Below are 24425 nucleotides of genomic sequence, written 5' to 3' on the forward strand. Positions count from 1 at the left end.
TGAGGGATGCTCTTTCTTCAGGTACCTACAGTGAGGTAGTTGCCTCAGAATGTAGCCGGCGTTAGCAAAAGCGGACGCAGGGTGTGAGGTTGATGAATCGTTGGTGGGGGTGGTAATCAATTGAGGTGTGGATGTCTCTAGATGCTGTCCATGAATTCAAATGTCAAATTCTATCCCTCCCAATGACACTTCTCTCCACCACCCTACTAGTGGCGTTTCCCCCAGAGGTCTACCTATTTAAACTTAGTAAAACAAAAGGTGTACAGTTTTCAGAATCAGCTACACCAGTTAAAACTACATACACTTTGTTAAAAGAATTGAAGTTAAGAGCAGAGAAATAAGTAACACATGCAATTAAAAAGAGTGAAAATAATAAAGAAGTAACGATGTTTAACAAATAAAAGAGCCAGCTGTTTCAAAACACTTACTCATCAACGTTCAAACACGGATTTCACGAGTAACAAGCTGGTTTTAGATCAGTAAAATCTCATTTCACCATTGCTATGGGCTGATACTTTCGCCACAGGCCTCCTTTTATGCAGGGTTTCACAACGCAAGGCATTGTCTCAATGATAGCGGGTCTGTTTTGTGTTGTACTGTAATGCAGAGTTCTGTGCACTTACCTTTGCACATAACCGATGAGGCAATCCATCCCCACCTCACTAAACCTACGTTTCAGTATTTAAACTAGACACAACATACATAACACACAGGGACAGGGGGGGTGGGGGGGTGGGGGCCCGGGGGGAATGGGGGGGAGAGAGAGAGAGAGAGAGAGAGCGAGAGAGCGAGAGAGAGAGAGAGAGAGAGAGAGAGAGAGAGAGAGACTCATAGCAGGGAGTGGGACTTGAGTGCACCAATCATGAGTACATTTCCGCTAATGTGGTTTTTTCTGTATTTTCTCGTCTGCAAACGTACTTTAGCTAGTATAAACACCGCGAAATGGCGTTATGCATATTTTTATTCTTAGCACATCTGTATTTTCGTCAACTTCAAAAACGTGTCCAATTATTTTTAGCTGAAATGACAAAAAAGGACATTTTATCTGCTACACAAACAGGGAGACACTGTTATATTTTGCATAGTTGCATAGTTTAGAAGGTTGCATAATTATGCAGATGGGAAATCAACTTCACACACCCCTAGTATTGATGCCCTTCTACACTGTGAGTCCCTTTCCATCATCGGGTGTGTAGGAGGGCTCAAACTAGAGATATTGTTTACATTTTTTTATTCTGTCCAATAATTACATTTTCAGCCAACTCTACATGGCTTCAATATGCAGGCTGCTTTCAATACTTTTTGTGATCGCTACCGCCATCACAGTCCACTTTTGAATGAAAAGAGACACTCATATATTTTAAAGGATTTCCGCGGATGAAGAAAACATGAGTGAGAAATAATTTAAGCATGTGTGCACTATTCACTAGTCGAGATTCGTTAGGATTTTAGCAATGTATTACTCATGGCTGTTCCTTGACATGGCTGAGACAAAGGTGTTCTGAAGCAAATAATTGACAAATTAGGTTGCGCCAATATTGTGTAAGTATGCACTATATTAGGTGTTTACAAAATTGGCATGTTTTCTTCTTTCTCACTTTTGATTTAACATTCCATAATCTGTTGTAATTTTATCTAACATTATGGCCCAAACGTAATGGCTGCAGACTCGGGCTTCAATCCCTTCCTTCCTACCACTCCCAAGGGATCCACTGATCAGGGGAAGGGTTGAACAAAAACAAGGGAACACCACGAGGAGGCTCCTCAAAAGGTCCCTGTTAGAGGGCATGTGGCCCCAGTGCCCGAATACCACCTACCTGCCCCTTACAGTTCCCCATAGTCTAGAAGTCCAAAATACTGAGTACAAGAAAGCAGAGCATAGCTCTACCAATCAGAGGTAAAAGGCACAGGTGCAGCAGACCCAACAGGGAAAAAATGAAGATGGTGTGGGAAGGAAGTGTATGTGCAGAAGGAGCCTGCATGCAGAGCCATAAAACATGTTGTAACGAAGAGAGGGCACTGTAGACTAGGTGTGCATTGATATAGCCTGAGAGGTGGGAAGCACTGGACCAGCGTGAGCATGTTCAGTGTGGGAGACTGTGAATCTAGGATCAGAAGAGCTAGTGGAGCGGACAGAGAAAGTGGTTAGAGAAAGAAGCCAAAAGGAAGGAACAGGGCAATAAGAAGGAATGAATCAAGCAAAACTCCAACCCATAAAAGGGGATGGAGGAGCTACCTGAACTCCCACATGAACTCCCAATAATCTAATGTAGAAAACCAAATAATCTGCAAGGGGCTGGAACGGGATCAAGGGAAGATGTACAGACGAACATTGCCAACCAACTTCTTAATTGCTAGTCTTGGTTATATATAACCCCATCTAGCTGGCTAGTCTGTTGCCTATGTTTCCACCCAAATGTCTAATCTGGGTGGAATCATGGAATGGAATGGTAAATGATTTTTGAAGTACTTTGGCCCTGATTCATAGAATTCTCCGATTGCAAAATGTGCGTGATATTCTGGTGCAAACCCCTGTTTGTCGATTCATGGAATTGACCGTGCGGTACATTCCTGGGAATAACGTGGCCTTTGAGCAGGTCTGGCAGAGTGTGTGTTGGGCCTATGCAGAGTCCAAAATAGGGAGTAGAACACATAGGATGTGGAAGAACTCTGCAAAATGTTGGCGTGTTGAGGGATGGTCCATGGCTAAGCAAGCGTAAGCCCATTCCTACGCAAACCCAAACGTATTCATTGACCTCAACTCACAACGTCACATTGGGAAAAGGTACACGCAAACCCTGTGATCCATCCGCCACATGATAGCAGGTGTAAACTTCAACACGCATAGGAACTGAAAGCAAGTGTCCCAATAAGGCAGTACCCTCCCCACAAAGAGAGGCAACAAAGGACACACCCCAGGAGGGAATGAGACCAGGAACAAGTGCGGGTGATGTAAAGGGTTTTTATCTAACCAATATAGGGCATGCAAAGGACTCTGCAAGCTCGGAGAGCGCTCTGTCTTACAATAGCAAAGACAGTCATATTTATTATGGAACAACGTCATAAATCCTGTAGCTATAGGGGGCACAAATGTCTCGGGGATTGGGTGGCGTTGACTAAGCTATAGGTGGTGCATTGATGAGCTGCTCCAGGATTGGTGGACATCTGTGTGGTGCCAACGTGGGGTGTACGGGTCAGCTGGGCTCGTCGGGGTGGAGCTGCCAGGCCAGACGTGGTCTGTGTCGATGATTGGTGGCTGCTCTAAAACTTTGCCCTTGTGGCCACACACGCACAAACACTCATCACATTATATGACTCCAGTTTGTTTGGGATGGTTCTTGTTATTTTCCAGACTCGAGCTGCGAGTCAAGTCACTTCTAGGACAGTGATGCACTGCGGAAGGTAAATGATACAGTGTTTGTTCTGATACTTGTTTGTGTCTGGTTGCACGTGAGAACGAGCCTTCAGCGTATCTGCCATGGGGGGAAGGAGAGGGGGTACGTGCAAGGCTCCCTGTGCGTGGTGAGCGGGGGCCAAGCTACAGCTTTCGTAGGCAGGCTGTTTCATTTGGGCTTTGGGCATTACATCTAAAATGGAGTTTTAATGTTTTCAAAATGGTGTCTATGGTATGTTACAGTACGAGTCGATTGGCCCTGTGTGTTGATCAGCAGCCATCCTGCCTCCTGGGCCCAGGTGCATGGGGGGCCGCTAACGAGTCATGAACCTCACGGAGGTGGGGTACGTGGGTGAGGGGGTCCTATAGACCTGTCCTCCCATACAGAACTAATACGTATAAGGCACTCAATGCACATCAAACTAACGTCTACAGTCATGATGAACCCAGCAATAGTAGGAACTATTGTGCACGGACACCACAGGATTAGGAGGATGCCGGGGCCTGGAGCTTCACACCACGCACCACGCTGTTTGGGATTCTGGGTATATGCAAGGTACTGGTCCCCCCCATGTAATCCCAAAACTCATCAGGGAGTGGGAAAATGACTTTGTATCCCCCACCATCTGCTCCCAGGCCCTTAGCCCCCAAGAAAAAGTGATGACTGCCCTCCATTTCATAGCAACTGCGTCCTTCCAGCAAACGACTACAATAGTTGGTGGGATATCGCAGACCACCAAATCCAACTGCCTGCACCAGGTATTGTCATGCAGGTATTGTCATGCAGGTATTGTGCATATGTGCGCAGGCTCACATATATGCCCCGAACACTGGCGGAAAGGCAGACAGTGATCCAGGAATTCTAGTCAGTAGCACATTTCCCCAGTGTAGTAGGTGCATTTGACTGCAAACATGTTGCACTATGTCCCCTCCCTTATTTGACGGAGCTCATCTACCGGAATCAAAAGCACTGGCCCTCTATTAATGTACAGGTGGTGTGTGATGCCAATGGAATCATCATGGAAGTGTATGACAATTTTCCGGGCAGCACACATGATAGCTACATTTTCTGTCAGTCACCACTGCAGCAGGCCCTGGCATCTGCAAAACATAGCAACGCATGTCTCATCGGTGAGTACGAATGGTCAGGCACGTGCATGCACGTGACACACTGAACAACAGACACTGACAATGAATGCCAATTACAACCATGTACACATTTACAGGGGACAGTGCCTACCAGCTGTCAACATTCACAATGACACCAATCTGGAATCCCACAACACCAGCTGAGGTGAGATAAAATACAACACATGTAGACACTTGGGGCATAGTGGAGCACACATTCAGAGTGCTGAAGTCACAGTTACGCTCCCTTGACCACTCTAGTGGGGTGTTGCAATATGTACCAACAGTAGTATGTAGAATCATAGTGGTTGCACGTGTACTGCAAAATGTTGCTGCACAGCGTGGCGGACCATTGGAAATGCAGATGGGACACTGCCTGCACCCACAGGTACCACCCTTGACCTTGGTTGCCCAAAGGGCACGCGGAGAGGCTACAAGCACCCAGCTGGCACAATCATACCGCACATAAAAACCTGTCCCTGTGGAGCACACACAGTGAGGCTACATCCCAGTTGCCATTACATGATGAATTGGAGCCTATACTGCATGCCCATAACGACACCCTGAGAATGTGTCAATGGGAGAGCCAAATTGTGTGCATCTATTAGACATAAAAAAAACATGCACAAACAAAGCCCCATAAAAGACTTGTAAGTGAAGTCCAAATTGCAAATGTGAGAAATTCATAAGCAAGTAAAAATATGTTTGAACAGAAAAATGCATTCACTTGGCAAAATCCAATTCTTAGGACCTAGTAATTCATGGCCATCAAAAGCTACATGTTTACTAATTCCAATCAGCCAGTCAACATACAATTGTCAACCTGTGGGACTACGTCCACTACTGGGCGAACCTACCCATGTTGTTCTGAGAGTGAAATCAGGGGTGCAAGATTCCACATGTCTTTTACATATTGTGAACAGGGAGCATTAATACTCCATAGTTTAACATCCACTGAGTATTAGCTAATTTGTAAGTGAGAAAAAGTGGTTGATACACCCCTAATCTGTATGGCTGTGCACAAATCACCAACACGGTCGTAGAAACTTTAACCAGGAGTGTCCATGTAGTCACCCAAAAGAACACAGGACAAACAACAAAGTCCCCGACCCCCGTCACATGGACAACAACAACCGATCTGCACGTAGACACCAAACCACACCCATGAGATCACAAGTAGGAAGGCATAGTACAAAATTGAAGTAATTAGAAAAGACATGTGAGGACGGACCTGGACCGCCTATGCATGTTCCAAAGCAAGAAACAGGTCAAGTGGCCAACCCATTCCCTGACAACAACTATGCTCATAATACACAGTCACATCAAAACAGTCAGGCAGATTCAGAAAATGCAAGTGCACTGCAAGAAAGATGCAATTCCCCCCTCACACCTTAACCCTTGTGAACATGCCCCAGCTAGACCCTGTAATCCATGGATGTCCTCCTCTGTAGGACTGGAAACGACCAAACTCTGATGTATCGTAAAAACGCATACAGCAACAACTTCCCCTTCAGTCACAACAACCATCTTCCCCTGCAGAATGCCTCTGTAGAGAAATACAGCACAATGTGAGGGCAGGAAACACATCCATGCACCCAATTACACAACATGTGCCCTCCTGAGTGACATGCAACAAATGCAAACAAGAACTCCCCAGCCACCCATTAACACTTGTGTATAGGCGCGTTACAAATGCCATATCATATCATATCATATCATCACCATGTTCCTCAGCACCCATGCAGGCAGATTTGTCCACCTCACACCAATGCAATATGAAAACTCCACATATTGCCAGCTTACCCACCCACAACACCTACACTGCCTACACCCCTAAATTCCATGCAGTGAACACTTTATTGTTATGGTGATGGGACATTGTGAACTCTCTGATCGGGCCACAGTCAGAATGACACTGAAAGGACTTCCAAAAGAGACCACTGAGATGTTGTGACCATGTTCACCATAGCAAACAACCCCTGACCAATGGTGTGTGTCTGGTGTCTGTGGTGAACATGGCATCCCCTACATTGCCAGCAATGCTGTTCTGTGTGTGGGATGATCTTGGGACAGCACCCCTAGAAGGGGAAGAAGGACCAAGATTGTACTGTCTGCGTGGGTAGATATAAACAGTAAAACATAAATGAAAGGGGTACTGCATGGCAAGCAAAACACATGTGAAAAGTACAAGGAAACACTCCCTATCACTAGCATCATCAGGACCATCTTGGAAGTACGCCCAATGCCACAATATGGCATCCCTTGATTAACATGGCAGTGGGACAGCGCAATAAACACTAGCAGGGGAGCAGATCATGTAAAGTCCAAGGCGATTTGATGCAAAAAGATCACCAATTGCAGAGAAGACAGGATCCGACAAAGGGCAGCTGTTCACAAAGGCAGCAGTCATAATGGAAGGCAGGGCACCGAGGCAACTGGCATGAAAGAGACAAGCAGACATGAGAAAGGAATGAGAAACAGAGGGCAAGGACACTGCCACACAAAAGGGAGCAGGCAAGAGAAAAGAGGAAGTGAAGGCTGACTTCACAGGGACTGGATTGAATTTGGTCCAACTTGCTTTGAATTGAAGGGAGCATTGAGGTGCACTCAGCAGCTGTCAACAGGACCCAACAAATCTGCAGGTGCACCACATATGGTACATGTTCACCATGGCAAACAACAACCCCTGACCAACGGTGTGTGTCTGGTATCTGTGGTGAACATGGCATCCCCTGTGCTGTTCTCTGTGTGGAATTGTCTTGGGACAGCACCCTCAGAAGGGGAAGAAGGACAACGATTGGACTGCCTGTTTGGGTTGACATAACTAGTAAAAACGAATTAAATGGGATGTCACATGGCAGGCAAGACACATTTGAAAAGTGCAAGGAAACACTCCTCTTCACTAGCATAGTTGTGTGTCACAGCACACAAACAGCCGGGCATGCCGCTCTCATGACAACCTAGCATCAAAGGCCCTACAGTGACAGCCTCCCTCACAACTATGACCCCATAACCAGTGCCACCGTGGTTGTCTTGAGAATACAGCATGCATAGGCACAGCCGCCTACCATAACCATGTGTCACATGCACCCATGAAGCTGGACCCACTCACCTCAAAAAAGTAAAATAAAAAAAGACCCTACATCGTGCCAGACTCCCTTCGACCAACCACAACAAAAGTGCCACCCTGAGTGCCCTTCAATTACAATTCCTGCATACAACACAGACATAAGCATGGACCACCCAATGTTGAAGGATGACACAGTGCAAGAGGAGACAGTACACAGAATGACAATTGCCTAGCAGTGGAGTGGAGAGAGAGAGAGTGAGAGAGAGAGAGAGAGAGAGAGAGAGAGAGAGAGAGAGAGAGAGAGATAGGTGAAACTGGTTGCAAGGAGGAGACTGTCCAGAGAGCCTGGATGACACATAGATGTAAAAGTACCATATGTACCTGGCCATGAAGGACAAAGGTGGTGGATGGACAAGGGTAGAGTATCAAACAATGGGCCCCTTTGAAAGATCAATCACCTGCTCTACATCAGACAAACTACAGGAAACACCCACCATGGAATGAAAAGCAGAAAAAGACCCATGTATGCAACACCCCTACAAAGAAATGCCCACAACCACATACCCATACCCTCCACCAATAAACCATCTTCCCTGTTGGACACCACTGCACATGGACCTCGGGACAACACGCAGCTGTTCAATCCCCCTCCAACAGCCACACACCCTGTGTGAGACAGTCCCAGTAAGTGTGCATGGATCCCAGGGTACACTGGCAACTTAAACCGGGATTAATAAAACCTGTGGGGAGTGTGTGATGCAACACATGCATGGGCCCACAATGTGCACAGACACTGGGCTGTCACTCAAAGTGCCAGATGAGATGAACAAGTAATGCAAACAAAAAATCATGCACTACATACTGGTGTAGAGAACACATATAAACAAAGTACAAGTGACCTAATTGGGTAGCACAGGAACAGTAAGCTACTGGTACACATGCACATATCTGTACAATCCTACATGCAGCAAGTGTGACAAACCTGTCATTTGGAGTAAATGTACACAAAGGCCCAGAACTGTGTCACCAGGGGATACTTCATGAAGTGGTGCAGCTGAGGATGAATAGTCCTGACAGTGGACATGTGTGTAATAGTGGCAGGGCTGGGCAGTGCATCTGAGTGGATAAGGGAGGGGAGTGGGCAGTGGCACAGGTCAACGAATAGTGGGAACAGGGAGTACACCTGAAGTTCCCGTATGAAACATGGGTGCTAGCGGGAGTAGAAGGGTGTCAATAAAGAGACATCAACACGGTCAGTAAGGCAAGTGTGGGAGAACCAAAATACACAGAGTGTAGATGCACAGAGAATGCACGCCATCAATTAGTATAAACATCCAGAATGTTGTAAATACTGCCAATGGCTAAGGTGTGACAAGTGTTGCTCAATCACTTCCATTAAATGTGTCAATTGTGAAAGTACATCCGCCAAAAACAATGCACCTACTTAAAAGTGTAACTACACACACACATGCATGTGGACATACACACATCTGCACAGACATTTGCTATCCTCAAGGATTACACCCCCAGCCAGCAAATGTTTAAAAAATAAATAAAAAAAGTGGGATGAATGCAAAGACCATGGTGAATAATAATACAGACACACCACGAGAGACATTGCACATGCTTACCTGCTGACAGTGCTGGCAAGATGTGATTCCCCCATCGCCTCCACCGGAAACTGTACCTTCAACATTATGAAAGGAGGGCCAATGCCTGGCAGAGGGCATGGGGACTTATGAAGTGAAAGAGTGCAGTGTGGATCTCCCATGGAGTGCAGTCACCGGAAGAATCAGGATCACTGCAACAACATGGGATGTTGCATTTCACCAGCCATTGTTGACAATCATGCATACAGCAGGTATGCAACAAGATTCTCTCACCCCATTGTTACCTGCACAAACCATCCTGTCGACCTCAAGGCAAACATGGCAGTTGACAACAATGTGCATGGCTGCATGTCCACAACTGCACTCATCATGTTTTTGAGAGGGAAACAGCATATCTCAAGGGAAAAAAATAAAAAGTGTCCACCTTGGATTGGGCCAATACACAACAAGGAGGCAGAAGGGGAAGGGCACATGTCAATGTGAATAAAAAATTCCACATGAGTGGAATAAAAAAATAAAAATAAAAATTTCCTCCATGGGCTCATGGACCTCACGTGATCCAGGAGGCTCGTCTGTGCTGCATCCCCATCCTGCGGTTGATATGAAGGTGGTTGTGGTGGTGGACCTGCAGAATATGTATGCACAGTCACTCGTGATGCATTGAGTTGCTCGACAGTGTCTGCCTGAAGGCATCCATCTCCTCATGGAGCACTGTCTTTGTGGCTGAGACATCCTCATGGTTTGTACTACTCAAGGCCTGCATCTCACGCCTCAGGGCCTCTCTGTGTGCCCGAGCAGCTACATGCAGAGACTCCTGCAGACACCTCAGATTAGCCCATTGGCCCTTGATGTTGGCCTCCATAATTAGTCTTTGGCAGTGACATGAGGACTGCATGGCCTGCAGCTGTTGATCTACCCGGGCCGCTAGCTGGAGACATGGCCTTGGCCATCTTATCCATTTTATCCATGCCCTCTGAAATCTTGTCCAACACATTGCCAAGTCAGAAGCCGGCATGCAACATCTGCTGCTCCCACACTGTCTCCCAGCCTGCACATGTTTACCATGTGTGCCGGTCTCACAGCGGCCTGATGAAGGAGACCATGCCCGTTTCTGTGGTGCCCCTGTCATTGGCTGCAGGTCTGCAACCCTCCCTTGAACATCAGCCCCAGATCCTGACACAAAATTCATGGATGGGTGGCCTTGCAGCCCTAACCACCACTGACTGGATTTGTGAAGCCAGCTGTACCACTGCAGACTCATGGGCCCCATCTGATCTGCCCATTGGGGCACTCACCTTTGCCCTCTTTGAGGCATACACATGTGGTTCAGTACCAAAGTCAGCTGAGTACGAAGAGTTTTAAGAGGCTGTAGCGCAACTGAGGATGTTCTGGAGCACCAGTGGGTTCTCATGGAGTACAACACCACATTCTCCTCTGGTGGTCTGACACACCACAAATGCTTCTTCCTCCTCCGCCTGCAATTGGTGCATCATCACCTGCATATGGGAAGAGAAAGACATCTTGAGTCATGTGCCTTGAGGTACAATTGCACATGTGCATCAATGTGCAATTAAACACTAAATGGCAGGACATGCAAGCATCAGACGTGCATTCCCACACTATGAACTGTAAACCATGAATGTATGGCATTTGCTGACAAGGGCCCCTCCACCACCCGGTCCTGTCCATGCTGTCAGTGGACACATTGACGTACAAAAGTTGTGTACACATTCACTGATGAGCCATGCAACAGTCATGTCTGCACACGTACCAGGGAAAAGGACAGCACATGTGTCATTGTAGTGCAGAAGGACATCACATGGCATCAGTCAGCCACCCATATCCACCAACACTACCACGGTCAACACATGACACACAATTCATGTTTGGGACAGAGAACTGGAGACATTGAGGTCCTGGGGGAAGGCAAGGAAATTGAAAATGCCTCTGGGGAGTTGCAGCTGAAAGTGGGCCTTCTAGGCAAGTTCAGGGATGTGAAGAGAGAAGGGGAGAGGATTAGAAGATGCCAACAATGCCCATTGGCCCAAAAGCGCGTGAGGAGAGTGGGCCCATGGAGTGCAGCCAGAGTGTGGGAGGGAAAGATGGAGCAGGGATCCCGATGAGTAGGCTCTCTGTGTCACTGGCTTTGAGGCAGAGATTGGTAGCAGTAGACCATGCCTGTATAGCAGACAGGTAGTCGTGAATGAGAGAGGATGATGGGGAGGCAGAGGAGTAAGGCTTGGTTGAGAGCTGTGTGTTATTTGCATTACAGTGGCATGGCCCTGCCCTGTTGCGTGTGTCCCTAACATGCTGGTAGTGAAGCTGTGTATGAGCAAATATGGGGAGCATAGAACATATCCTGAGACACAGTTGTCGGACACAGTGATGAAGGTCATACAAGGTCCATGAGGGGCATGTATGTTTAACGATTAATCCCTACAGCAATGCCTCCGGTATACGTGTACTCGTTTGCAAAACGGTACCTGTCCATTACTATCATCCCACGATGATGGGTCAAATGTTCATGACCGTGCATGCTCAGACTGTGAACCAGCACTGCCTCTAATACCTATCACATTACAAATGGAGCAACAGAGCCATCATACCACATCTCAGTGGCCGATGTAGCTGACATGTCTGCCCTTATCAGACAGATGACACAAGTTTGGGGAAGTGTGCATGTACCCAATTCACAGATAGGCCAATGTCTTTGCAACTGTACAGCACAATGATGGTAGTGACAAGGCATGTCCCTGTCAAGCATCAACTGACCGACACATAGAGGTCTTTGATGTCACACAGGTGCTTCCAATTTTAAATTGGCAGATATGTTTGAACAACTGCCATGCTCATACAGAATAGAATGCAGCCAGGCACACTCATTGCCGTTCATGATGCCCATGACCTTCCCCATTGGCCTTCTACAGCCATGTCATTTTCAGATTGCAAGGATGGAAACCACTGTATGACAACTCACCATCAGCTATTGTTCACCATGTAGTGAGTGGTGTAACCCCTTACTACATACCAGTGTTATAGCACCAACATCATGCCTGCAACTCGGGCTGTGGTTTGTGGCCACATATGCACCTTCACTCTGAGCACACCACAAGGCATGTTAACAGACAGCTCAGATATGCATTGTGACAAGGCATCTCATAGGAACAGGTGACAATTTGACCATCCAACTCAGCATGAAATGATGTGATTGTTCAACATCTATCACATGTACTTGTCTAGCAATGCAGAGTGACACACCACAAGAATGTAGCAGACAACAGTACATGTAGGTGTCTTATTTTAGGCACGTGAAACAGGGTAGTACCTGTGGGTAATGTGTACTGTCACATGGGCATGTGCCACACATGTCCACCACAGAGGATACTCCCAGAATGATATCCTTGTGACATGAGTCTGAACTTTGGCAAACATGCATTCCCCAGGGATGTCATCAAACTGCAGCCAGATGTACCACTATACACATATGGAGGGTCATGTATGAGTGGCAAAACATACAATGCACAATGAAGGCCACTCACCAGATCTGTGCTCATAGTTCTCCAGGGCCCCCATGCCTCACACCTACTCAAGGAGGATGAATTGGTTTGTGCCTTCTTCATGAGGTGTCAACTGCTTCTACTCTGGTGGCCCACCTCCAGTGGTGAGTGCAGAGCCAGCTTGACAATGAGCTTGTGCTTTGTCCTATGTGTGATATCATTCCACTACGTCTGAACCTGTTCAGCAGTGTGCATCTCCACAGCTAAGGTGTTGATCTGGTCTGTGACCTGCTACCAATGCACCATCCGTTGTGCAGGTGTATGGGGGCTCCCAACATACTGTCACATATCATGATAGTGATTGGTCAGGTAGTCAATGAGGATCTGGAACTCCTCATCAATGAAGTGATTCATCCTCTGCAGGCCGGTGTCCTGTGCCCTGTCTTGGGGTGGAGCCTCCTCCCTCTGTGCAGGGCATCCCTTCTTGGTTCGAGGGGCACTAGGTTCTGCTCCTGTCTGGCTGAGACCACGTTAGCATCCAGGTGCCGGGCCACCTGTGGACTGGTGCCTACCTCATTCTCCTGAGACTGAGGCAGATGTCTCCACACCACGTCTCTGACCCCCTTGGGCTGGGGCAGAGGTGTCCTCACCATGTCCCCCATCCTGACCCGCTCTACTCCCTTTCCCTCTTGGGGCCTTTCCACTCATGTTGCAGATATAAGGGATGAATGAAAGACACACCAAGTTATTGTCCTGGGCAATATGAGGAAGGGAACATAATATGCAATGTGCAACATAGATGTGTGGTGCAGCAAGGCTCCAATGTACCCCAAAAGCCTAAAAAATATGGTATGCAATAATCAGAGGCACACAGAGACTCATAAATTGCATATTTGATATCCGGAAATGTTCAGAAATTGAAAATAAAGTGCTATGTGATATGCAGAGGCACCCAGAGACTCAAAAACTGCATATGCAATACCCAGAAAGCTTCTGAAAAGTGAAAGAAATGCTACATGATTTGCAGAGGCACCCAGAGACTCATAAAGTGCATACACGACACAACATAGTGCCTCAGAAAGTTTTTAAAAACATGTGCGTATGCACAGAGGCAAACCACCAAGAACAACAATGCGGTACGCATTACCTGAAGGAAACAGATTGCATAGCAGCCCCAAAATCGTCTGTGTAACTCGCCCGGATCGTAACCTCTGCGTGCAGAACCTGTGAGGTATGTCACATGCCTGATATCACCCCGTCATGGCCATGAGCAGCGTAGATGTGCCGCTTAGGTGCACTGTGTCACTGCAGGCAGGACTTAAGTTACGGGTTAAGGGCCTTTACTCTGCTATCACTGCTGCGGATGCAAGACACACACACCTGTTCCTCCTGCCTATGTACAGTTGTTTTTGCCTCTTCTAGCCCTGCTTAGACTCACTCACTCCCATACTGTTGCTGCCTTCTCGAGGGTGCCTGCCTGCCTGCAACCAGCACTGTCTTGGTGTGCTATCTGTCCAACTTTTGCTTTGACTGGATTGGGCCAGCGACCACCTCTTCTGCACTTGCCGGGACTTCCGCCTCTGTCAACACCACCAAAGCTCCACAACAACTACCCACGACCCATGAAAGCTATACTAGCCTCAAGGGTGCCATGCCTGATGCATCTACAACATCTGCCGAGTGCAGCACGCCCATGTTGAGGTAGAGGGTGCCAACTTCACCTCCACCCAAGTTGCAATCCTGGTGGATCGGGTCCTGGTGCCTATGATGACCTCTTCAACCCAGCTACATAGCTGGGTAACAATACAAGGCTGAGAATCTGGGATGAGATCACGGCTTCCATCAACACGGAGGGGATGGAAGTCTGCACCCAGAACATGGACCAGAAATGTTGGAACAACCTCAAGACCCAAAGTCATTCCAAGGTGGTGGCAGCCCTTGACAGAGAACCCACCATCGAGGTGTACCATGCTGACTGCCACTGATTCACCCAGGTAGAGCTATGGGTACTTGAGAGGTTCTGTCCAGGCATCCACTCCCAGTACTCTCCCTGGAGAAGTCGTCTGAAGCTGCTGGTGAATACCTATGTGGGCCGATGCTCTACTCTGTATGTGTGGCATTCATGTTTGCAGATGCCGCATCCTGTTTGCAGCTTGCGTGAGGTGTGAGATGCAGCAGCTTGGTGTCTCATGCCCATGCAGGCCATTTGTGGCATCAGAAATTGTTTACTGGCATCTGCATGAGTATTGGCGGATTGTGCTTCAATGACTTGTTGTACTTGGACACGTGCTGTGTGTGATCATGGACCAAGGGCTGGAACATGACATATGCAGACATGCAATGTTGTAGGCATGTGAGTGATGTGAATGATGTATGACTCCATGTGTGGCACACCTGACAGGGTATCCATTCAGACACATCTACTGGGAGTGACACATGTGCATTGCGTATGTCAAGTTGATGTGTTGACGTCATCGGGACAGGGATGTGACCTCACATCCCACTGAATTTGTGACACAAGTGTATGTGTTTACATACAATATTTGTATGCTTGGGCACCTGACTTGTGCAATTTGTTCCTAGATATGTGTGCCGGTACATGATGCTTGCTTGTAGGTCATGCTGTCGCATGTGCACATAGGTGACTGTGTTTGTGTGGGCATGTTCCCTGGTGCAGTTTCCATTCCCATGGCTACATGTCATTCTTGTGTGGTTGGTCATTGGTATGGTGGTGTTGCCTGTTTTTGGTGACGTGTTATTGGCCACTCTACAATGTGCTTTGTTGACATGTGTATTTGTCACGACTATAATTTAGCCTTCACACTACACTCATGAACCATTTGCGATGCACTTTGCCTGGGCATGTACATGTGTGTGTGCATTGTGTGTGTGTCACTTCATGGTTGAAACATGTTGCATGATTCTTTATGTTTTTGTTATGTATGCCACAAATCCATTGGCAATAATTACTCAAGGCAGTGCTTTTGTCCCAATTTTGAGCAGCTGACACATCTCGTGAACAGGGGGAGACATCGATGTGGAGCAGAAGGGCAGGGACAGAACCACCAGGTCAAATCGCACACCCCGGCCAGCCAAACTTGAGTCAACATCATCTGAGTGTGAGGTGGCTGCGGGAGTGCATGTTGCATCAGGTGGAGATGCTGGGGGTATGTCCGAGGAGGCTTTTGAGGTGGGAGACTCTTTAGTGGATGTGTGCAAGGGTGCAGAAACTGAGGGGCCATCCAGAGAGGAAGGCTCTGTGGAGTCACCCAGGGAGATGGAGGAGGTGGTAGAGGTGGAGTGTAAGGGATTTCAATCAGGCACACACCCAAGTCTCGCCTAGCATGCAGTGCGCAAATGAAACCCTTAATTATTTTTGTCTATAAATTCAATATTCTGAATAATATACCACTCATATCACACCCTTCTCAAAATACCCCCCAGGTCACACTGAACCAGGAATCAGGCTAGTTTGCAAAGGTACATTTTTATATATTTATTTTAATATTCAAATCACACATCGGTTTACTATAGATATGTATATGGGGCAGCAATCACCCAAAAGGTGACAATACAATTCAGAAATATAAGTTAAGCAACTGAATTCACTTATAAGGCGACAAAATAGAAAACACAGCAAAAAAGAACAGTCTTGTTTTGAACACAGATAGCGTTCAGGTTAATGTTCCCTCTGCAAAGTTTTGTTTACATATAAATGAGTAATCCTACACCACTGTGAGTAATCAGCAGGTTTTCGGGAATTAAATACAATGGGCCTCATTAGGACCCTGGCGGAGAGGGTATTACGCCAGCGTAGTGCATGGCGTACCTCTCCGCCATACTACGAGTTCCCGTAGCGCCATGGAGGTTTTCTCCGCCTGGTTTTACCAGCCGGAGAAAACCATGGCGCTACGGGACCTCGTTGTTAATTACGCCACCGTATTTTACGGTGGCGTAATTAACTCCTTCCCCACTCCCATTATACCCTATGGGGCAAAAATGGGAATGGGGAAGGGCAGAATGGGGATTGGGGATTTACCGCTCCGCCGAGGTCGGAATGGGGCGGTAAATCCGCCAACCCCCATGGCGCTATCGGCGGCTTTCCGCCATGCTTCGCGGTGCATTTAGCACCGCGAAGTCCGCCTGGGTCGTAATGAGGCCCAATGTCTAGAGTTATAGGCAATCCTCCCTCCCACACAAGAGAGAAAACCTTATTTTGGCAAATGACACTTTGAAATGGCAGGTGAAATGGCTTGGTGAAATACTGCAAAATGGTCAAAAATGCTAAAATGGAGACAAATTATAAAGAAAGCAACACTAATCAGGTCCTAACATGCATGGGCTATGATATGAACCACAATATACACTTTAGATCATGAAGGGATGGAAAAAGCACTTTGAAATGGGCAAAAGGCACGTGTACTTTGGCTGAAATTGCAAATTTGCAGCACACTTTTACTATGCGATATTGAAGAAAAACAGGTCAAATACACTATCCCGCAATGGTTTAGTGAGAGGTGTTTTTGAAAATAAAAATGCGAATTGGGAAAAGAACTTCAGTTTAAAATCAGAAAATATGGATTATGCTTTTACTCCAGTAGACTAGCGCATTCAGACTAGACAACCTAGTTGGGACGAAGTAAGAACTGAGACTGATTCATGACTTCAGTAACAGATCCCCAGCAACTTCCCCGGCAGAACCAGTCCAAGCACTAGAAGTGGGATTCATGGATAAGAGTTACACAAATAAAAATGATTATGAAAATGACGCTTTAGCAAATAGACAGGATAGGATAGCACTAAAGATTTTGACACTGTTACTGGTTATGAAAGTAAGGATAGTTCAGAGATTAGGGTGGAACAAGATAAGGCAAGGTATACAATAGCTCTCTAGCATCCTGTCAATGCTCACAATCCAATGGGATTTAAGCTTTTTGGAGCATCAAGGTTCTGGTCAGTTGGATCATGTCTATCGGGGTAGGACAGCACAGCAGCTAGGCTGGTCACCGGAACTGCACGGGATCTGCCCTTCTTGTTTCTGGATATTTCAGATCAGTGGGATGGCGAGTTCAGCAGGCAAGCATTTATGGTAGCAAGCCAGATAGTTTCAGGGTGCTTTCCCCCACCACAGCACTTCACTGAGTTGTGAGGATTAGTCGAGAATTGAGGTCTAGCTGAAAATGGTTCAGCTACCGCTTGGCCTGGTGATTGGCATCTGGACCTAGAAGGATGTTGAAGGCTGGATGTTGAATGCTGGATCAAAATGCTTTGCTGGAATCAGTAGATAGAGAGCGTGTCCTATGTTTTGTCAGATGTCCCTATTTATCCTGTCAAATGACATCACCAAATGGGTGTGTGGGCCAGCTTAACGAAACTCGCCCTGTGAAATGGGATTGGATCAGAGCCTCATCTCCACCTTGTATCCGGGTGATTGGATCAAAGACAGATTATGTCAGGTTTATGGTTTGATTTTTACAACACTTACAAACCTCCCCTAGCGACAAATATCAAAATCAAATTTTGTCCTAAATAGATATTTATATATGTACAACCTCTATGAAAATCACATACAAGGATTACATATTTTATGGAGTATCTGTTCATGAAAATCCCAAAGCTGTGAGACCTTGTTTCACCTTTCTGCAGCATTTTGTCCTTTTTTCCCTGAAAACAATTTCCAAAATGTCTCCAAATTTCCACAAATATGCGTGTTTACCATAGGAATGTGTGTGCAAAGTTTAACAATTCTAGCATAAATACAGTTCCCATAAAACCACATATATTACCATTCCTGTTCAGAATATGCTACACAGATCCACCAACTTTTCAAATGTAGGGCCAAAAATTAGATGAACAAATTTGCCCGGTTTATATTTTTCACCACTTCTGATAGCGAGTTATAAATCTCTAAAAAATGTCATTACATATACTTTAGCAGAAGTTTCAGCAGCAAAGTAAATGTCATTTACAGGTGCATTTTTGAGTTTCACTTGCAAAGCGCTGCTTCTCCCTCTGCACTCTATGTTTACTTGTCATGGAGCCCAATGGCACTTTTTCTGCAGCGTGTGCTCTGTTCTACCCCACATGCACCATGGGTGGCAGGTTGTGCAGCCATCTTTTTGTGTGTTGAAAAATGTAGTTTTGGAGGTTTTGGCGTGCACAAGGGTTTTGCCACCATGTTATGGTTTCTCGCACCATAGATAGCAGAGTGAGGCTGCATAGTATAGTAAAGTGGGTCAATACATCCCACAGGAGGCAAAAGAAGACAAGAACACAGGGTCTGGTGAGGGCATCCAGGAGGATGTTCAGGCTTTACCCCTTGATCAAGGACCAATGTGTAGTGCACCTGTCCCTGTTTCATCTGATGCAACTATGACCACCATCGTGGATGCCTCGACCAAGATGGTGCCCCCACATGGGGTCAAGGAGCTCACCCTTGTGATGACATACACCTGGATGGCTGGGATTGCAAGATTTGTGCAGTGCTCTCAAAGCATTACACATTGGTAACCCTCTACCTGGCCCAGCTCGCTCGTGCACTGCTCTTGGGTGGTCTCTGTGTGCTGGCCCATTCAGCTGTCTCCTCCTCCACTTCCTCCTATGTGTCCCAATCAAACTCCGACAGGGTCTTCCTTGCCAGCTTCCATCACGTCCCCTTCTACTCCAATCCAAACCACAACACCCAGTCTGGTGGTCAGCATGTCATTGCCTCAGGTGGAAGTCCTGGCAAGTACAGAACAAACAGGTGGTTGCTGTGCCTGCCCAGGCACCTACACAGGATCAGGCATCATTGTGACAGCTGGTACATGTGGACAGTGCTGGTAGTTTACCCCCCCTGTCGTGCAACATCCAGATGGCAGGAGTGCATCCGCAGGGAACTTTTGGCCAGGCAGCAGAGGTATAGGAGTGGCCAAAGGCAATTGTCACAGGGCCCTACAACATCAGGGAGGCAAGAGAGGCAGCAATTATCGATCACCTGGCAGGAGGAGCTCCAGAGTTTTAGGCAATTGGTGTGCGTCCAGATGGACTTTTGGATGCAGCTGATTGCAGAGAGGCAGCATGCTAGGATGGCACTAGTTGCTAGGGCCAGGGCAGAGATGGTGAATGGGAGGACACTCAGGTGGGTTTCTATACTGGGGGAGGCTAACAAGGATGCAGAGGCAGAGGAAAGGAGGTTGAGGAAGACCCTGCATGCCATCTAGGACTGAATCGTGGTTTGCCTCCAAGTGGAGGATGAGGAATGTGAATCTACCCTGGAAGACATCATGAGAGACTATAGAGTCTGCTGCCTATGTATTTAGTTCATTGTGTGGCTTTTATTTGTTTATTTTTGTTTATTATTTCCCTTGGACATTTCCCCCTTCCACTTAGTAGTTTTTTATAGTGTAAATATTGTTACAACAATTTCTCTTTATTCATCACTCAGCTGTCCCTTTGTGCATGTACTGCGTTTTGTTTACTTTGATTTTGGTGCGCATTTGTTATGTGACTGTCACATGGGTTGGGGGCCTTACTGTGGATGTGTGGCATACGCTCATCAATTGTGCAGTCATGGGGGAGTTGCCTCACAATGCATGGCCATCCACCTACACACACCAGCTACGAGCCAGTGGATGCTCTCATGTCAGGATGCATATATACCACTGGAATGCTTCATCATCACATGTGAGTTTGTTTATATTTGGCTGTACACATCATCTATCTGCTTGGCTCACACACTCTCAGACATCCTTCTCATCATCCCAACACATGCCTTTTCAACTTGTGTTATTTGCAGGGGCTTGGAATGCTATGCTTCCCTACCTGACTCCCTTCATTCATTGATTGTGGCTTGATAATATGCACTCACATTACATGTGACTCTGTCCTGTCATGAATGTCTTGGAGTTGTATCTTCCTAGGTCATTCACCTGAAGCACTTTGGGCCATTGCAATGGCACATGGGCACACTGATGTGTCACATTGCATTCCATTGTTGTATTGTGTCACATGTACATGGTGCTTTGACTGTGTAGCTGTAGCTACATTCTGCTGTCCTGTTGCTGTGCCACTGGTTGTGATGTACCAGGAAGTCCAGCAATGTGCTACAGACATGGATTCTGCATCAGTTCCCCCAGTTGTTAAGTCTATGGGTGGATATGTGGCCAGTGTGCTTCATGTTGGTGGCAGGCAAGTGTAGTTCAGGTAAGTTGTTGGTCAACATTCGACTGGTAGGGGGGTTATGTTCAAGGCCAGGCTGGTGTGTTGTCTGAGGAAAGGGGGGCTGGTGGGTGGTGTGGGGACATGTGGGGCTGCCTGGGAGTGCCGTCGGAGGTGAGGGGGGCTCGTGGGTGCTGTGATGACTTGTGGGGCTGCTTGAGGGTGGTTTCAAAGGTGAGGGGGCTGGTGTGAGGACCTGTGGGTCTGCCTGAGGGTGTCGTCACTAGTGAAGGGGGCTGGTGGTGGTGTGAGGACCTGTGGGACTGTCTGGCAGTGGTGTGAGGGGATTTGTTGGGATGTGTGAAGACCTATGGGGCTGCCTCGGAGGGGTGTCAGAGGTGAAGGGGGCTGCTGGGTAGTATGAAGACCTGTGGTGCTGCCTGGGGGTGTTATCAAAACTGAGGGGGACTGGTGAGTGGTGTGATGCCCTGTGGGGCTGCCTGGGGGTGTCATCGGATGTGAGGGGGTGGTGGGTGGTGTGATGACCTGTGGCACTGACTAGAGGTGGTGTCAGAGGTGAGGGGAGTTGGTGGATTTTGTGAGGACCTGTGGGGCTGTCTGGGGGTGGTGTCTGAGGTGAAGGGGGTTGGCAGGTAGTATGAGGACCTGTGGGGCCTCTTGGGGGTGTTGTCAGCAGTGAGGGGGGCTGGTGCGTGGTGTCTTGGCTTGAGGGTCCTGCTGTACAGTCAGGATATTTGGCTGCGGTTTTGGTGCATTGGGAGTAGTGTGGAGGGTTAACAGGATTGCAATGGTGCAGCTGTTACTAACTTGGGGCCTTGCACAGATTGGCTGCGGTGCAGCCCTTACTTACTAGGGAGCTTGTACAGATTTGCAAGGGTGCAGCCGTTACTTATGTGTGGCCTTGCACAGATTGGCTGGGGTGCAGCCATTACATATGGGGATCTCGTGCTGGTTGGAGGTGTGCAGCAGTTACGTACAGGGGACCTCATGAAGGTTTGCATGGGTGCTGGGTCAATGGTGGATGCAGAGGTTTTCGGAATGGTTGGTCTATGGCTATGTTTTTGGTTTACCTGGGGGCGTTCCATGGCGTTCCTCGTGCAGATCGGTTTTCTTTGTGGATCGTGTTGAAATGTGTGTTTTAATCCATGAATAATACACAAAGCACGCATTGGAAACTTTGCGTGTGGGATTTGCAGAGCTGTTCTACGTGAGCAGGCTTTGCGGGGTCAATGCACACTTTTCCTTGAATCGGGCTCATAATCTCAAAAACGAATGGGGACCGATACCCATTTCTATCTTTACAGTTTAACTGCTACATTTCCATTGGACCAGATTTTACAACTCCTGGCTGTTCCCTGGATCCTGACAGCCAATCCCTTTTGCAATTGTTTTTACTACTTCCTACTACTTCTGTGCACAAAATATAAACATTAAACAAATATTTGACTGTTTACATTAAGACACACAAGTTCATTAAAAATAAATTTACAAAAAAACATAGTACAATTTAAAAATACATGTGTTATTCGTGTATTTGATATTTTATAAGGTGTGTACAATAAAAACATAAACAAGTACATGGTTACATTTGAAAAAAAAAGGTTCTACAATTGTATAAAAATCATATAGTTATATGTTTAATGGTTACACAATGGCTTTTCTATACATTTGCAGTACCATTTTGAGCGCCTCCGTGATTCCCCATCCTCCATAAATACAAAACAATAGTCCTGGGTTTCTTTGAGCGCTCATGGAAGAAATAAAATGGCCTCTGAATTCAGCAGTTCCATTGAATGTACCCTCTGCCTTTTACACAAGCCACGTTTGTCTGGGCCCAATGCCTGGCCTGACAACCCCTCGCCCCCAACACACACACACTGTCTTTGCCTCCTCTGTTGTGCATTGTGTGTTTTGGGCACAGCACTTAAACACGAATCACACATTTCATATTAAAGACCCTTTAAAAATATATATTTTTCTGACCTCAGCATCCACCAGCACCTTCCAACCTTCAGACATATTAAAAGGTTCACTTAAATGGATTAGTTCTAACTAGTAATAACCTGCGATTTTGGCATGAGAAAAATGTGAGAAAAAGAAAGGATGTATCCAGCTCCTTATAGTCATGAACATGTATACAATAATTGAGTTTGGATTATCACATAATATACAGGACCTCTGGTGTGATTAACCCTTGCTAATCTCAAAACAAGTACTTCAACAGTCTAGGAATTCATTTTTCTTTCCAAAGCATTAACGTAAATGTATTCTTGGTTCATATTGAGTGCAATAAATAATACTGCACGAATTCTTCTAACATTATTACTTACCCTAAACCAAAATTCCGTAACATTCCCCTAAACCAAAATTCCGTAACATTCCCCCACCTTAAAAAAGAAAATAAATATATAAGTAATACGTGAGGCAAATTGGAAAATAAGATCGAATATAAGCTTTCCAATGGACATAGTACCAAGTTGGGGCCCTGCTGGATTCACTAAAGAAACAATAGCATACATTTCAGTGAAGCAGTGCCTTCTAATTTGCAACCATTGTACTGCTGCAGTACAGTAAATAAAAATGAAAAATGTCGAGCGTCCTTTGGATAAGATACAAAATGATGCTTTGTACAACTCATAATAATAGTATTTTCTATTGCCGGCTCATATAGGCCACTTTTGGTCATAAAGGGTTGAATAACAAAATACGCAGTGCCAGAGAGGTTTGAACCCAGCTCCCATGTATGCTATTTCAAGTTGGGTGTTCAAACATCTACACTACAAATAACATGCTTATGAATGGTGTACAAGTGTTTTTAAGCAAAAGCTCAGCATGGCAGGTCACTTGTGTTACGTGCCTGATGGCGATGGCACTAAGTGTCTTCTTAGCAGGACAACAGATTGGGACTTGTTGAGTATGGCTAAAACATTGCAGGTGGGCAGATTTGTTTGCATTTAGTGACATATTGTGCTGGGAGTGGAAAGGTGCACTGAGTTTGACTGAGTTTGTCTTTCAGACTATCTGCAATGGGAAACAAATAAATAAATATTTTGGAGGCTGCTCGCTTAGACAAAGGTTCTCATATAGTAGCAGTGATAGTAATAGTAGTCATTTATGTAGCGCCCTTTCTCATTATTATGGTCTCAACGCGCTTGTGGTGATGCAAGTAGGCGGGAAAATGTTACATGCCAGATAAACCAAATTTTGTCACCAGTCGTTGCTGCATGTGGATGGATAGCAAGTGTCCACCGAATTGGTGAGTTTATATGTACCTGGAGCTCAGATGGAGCTTTATCTTTGATGTCGCTGTGATCAGATCGTCTGTGTGAAAAAATAAGCTACCCTCAATGATATGATATGATATGGCATTTATAACGCGCCCATACACAAGTGTTTCAGGGCGCGACGAGGCAAGGGAGGGAAAACAGTGGGAAGACAGACAACGATCCTACTAGGCCAGGTGTCATTCAGATTGCACAAGTGCATGGTTAGGGAGAAAGGGCAAGTGCCTGGGGGAAGGGAGGGGGGAAAAGTGCAGTTTAGGGGATAGAAGAATAAATAAGAAC

The sequence above is a fragment of the Ambystoma mexicanum genome, chromosome 6p (assembly GCF_040938575.1).
Source record: "Ambystoma mexicanum isolate Mex_15411 chromosome 6p, UKY_AmexF1_1, whole genome shotgun sequence".
Taxonomy (NCBI): Eukaryota; Metazoa; Chordata; class Amphibia; order Caudata; family Ambystomatidae; genus Ambystoma; species Ambystoma mexicanum.